The following is a 2440-nucleotide window of genomic DNA, read 5'->3' as shown; positions in this document are numbered from 1 at the left end:
TCCTTTTACAGCCAGGGAAATTGCAGAGTGATAACATTTTGGCATCATTGTCGGGGAGGTGAAATTTCATGTCAAATCATCCCTCATAGAATGACAAAGACCATATCTTCTCTTTGATGGTGAAAAGAGCACAGACACAGAAAGGTTGTGCATCATTCACCTGGGGACTCCATTCTCAACTGAATCTGGAGCTCAAACTTTCATGACGACTTCCCTGGCTGAAGAATCAGTTATCTGAAGAACTATTTGGCGACTGCGTTGTCTCGAGATGGTGGTTTACATATCTGCAAGGTATGATCCTGTGAATTGTGCTCATATTCCTAGTTTTCTGAATCACATCCCTCACATAGATTGGCAGACTTCTCTATCAAAGTTTAATGATCGGGAAAGGGATGATGTTGATTTACATTTGATCAAATTTCATTTGCATATTCATAAGTTAGGAGTTTACTTGTCTGAAGACTGCCTCATGAAGATGTTTATGGCTACCCTAGAAGAAGACATGAGATCATGGTATGAAAGACTACAAACTAATAGCTTGTATTCTCTGAAGGATTTCCACACAACATTCTTTGAGCATTATAGAGAAAAATACCCTCCCTTATTGTTGTTTGAAGATTGTTGTGAAAACTATGAAATTTTCATTCTCTAAAAGATGTGCATGGTAATGAAGAGTTAATGGATGATGAAATATATGAAACCCTATGTGAATATGCATCCCAAAAACAATTGGTAGTTTCCTCCTTGGATGAAAGTGAAATCAAACAGGATTTCTATGATGACAATTTGCAGTAGTCTTGCCAGTCTTTCAATGATCAAGATATATGTGAAGATGGTCGCTCCAGTTGCCCTTCATTATTTCCTTTCCTGAGTTTTCAATTTAGAAAGAAATTTGTGAAGATCAGAAATTTGAGTTTCCTCACATAGAAACCCTAGAGGGTCATGATTCATTTATTGAGTCTAATAACAATGTACAACAGGTTTGTTGTTTTGAGCTTGATGAACATATTCAGCGGTTTCCAAATGATCAAGAAAGGGATGATAATATTGAATCAGTTTGTTCTTCATTCCATTCTTTTTCTCAATTTTCATTTCATGAAGAGACTTGTGAAGAACAAATTTATGAAATTGCATGCACAGAAACTTTAGACAATGAAATCATTCATGGTGATAACTACCTAGGGTTGCACGAAAATTTTGAAGAAGAGCAGATTTTTCTAGATCTCATGGATGTGGACATTTTTGCTATTAATGATATGATTGCCTCAATTGAGGATATACATGACAAGATTGATGAACAAACTGCTCCCATTTCTTTTGAATATAGCCCTCAATTTCTAAAAGACTACTTCCTTCCTGTTGCCAATCATTAAGTAAATGTAACTAATCATGCTTTTGAAGATTATTTTTCTAACTTGTTGGAATCATTAAGAGGGAAAAAAAAAAATTCTCCAAGTCAACAAGGGGTAGCTTCTCATGTTTTCCAAGACACTATGGCTAGTCTGTTAGAATCATCAGTGATGGTAGGGTTTGTTTTCTTCATAGTCAGAGGGATTGGATTCAGTTTCCAGTTGAGTTGCCATTTCTTAAATTTTTCTTTCTTCTTAAAGAAAATGTGAGCAGAAATCAGTTAAGCAACCATTTACTTCCATGGTTGCATTCAATTTTTTATTTCACCTAGTTGGGTAGATACTTTTAGTAGGTTAGAGTAGGAAATGGCATGCAAATAACCGTGGTTTTTTAGCAATGAGTTTTTCAACTTCCATTTTCAGTATGCAATGTGCAGCAAGTGTGGATGAAACTTTATAAAGGACTTGAAGCCTGAAGCAGGCCCTAAGGTTATGCTGAAATTCATCAGAAAAATAAGAAGTTTCTTAGAAACAATTGTATTTTTTACTCTTAATTTTAGAGTCTGTAAAATCATCTTTTAAAATATGAAGTTCTATTTCTTAGTCAGTTTTGCTTTTAGCTAAATTTTATAATGGATGAGGCAACTGGTCTATGGGAGGTTCTTGCTGCCATCATTGATCAACAACATCCTCAAGGAGCCAACTTCTATCACAATAAACTTTCCACATTTTTAAATAATTTTTGGAAAATGCTGACAGTTGTAGTGTCAATATTTAAATTTGTAATAAATAGGGAAAATTGCTTGGTAGTAGGGTTGCAAACATGTTTAGGAAATTTGAGTCAATAAACGGAGACATTTGAAGTCATTTTTCAAGCATCTAAAGGGATCAAAACTTATATCGAACCCTCTCCATTAGGAAGTTCTAAGAATTAGCTTTCCAATGGTATATGGAACTCCCCAAATGGACTCTAGAATCAAAAGTTAGAGCAAATTGAAGTTGCCCTTTGAAAACCAGAAAATAAGGAGAAAATGGCAGCATTACAAATGTCGGATCCCACATATCGAAGGTTCATGGCACATTGCATATCG

Source organism: Pinus tabuliformis, chromosome 2_1 (assembly GCF_031772625.1).
Source record: "Pinus tabuliformis cultivar Carrire ecotype Pingquan chromosome 2_1, CPIR1, whole genome shotgun sequence".
Lineage (NCBI taxonomy): Eukaryota > Viridiplantae > Streptophyta > Pinopsida > Pinales > Pinaceae > Pinus > Pinus tabuliformis.
The sequence above is the reverse complement of the archived record's forward strand: the minus strand, read 5'-3'. Positions refer to the sequence as shown.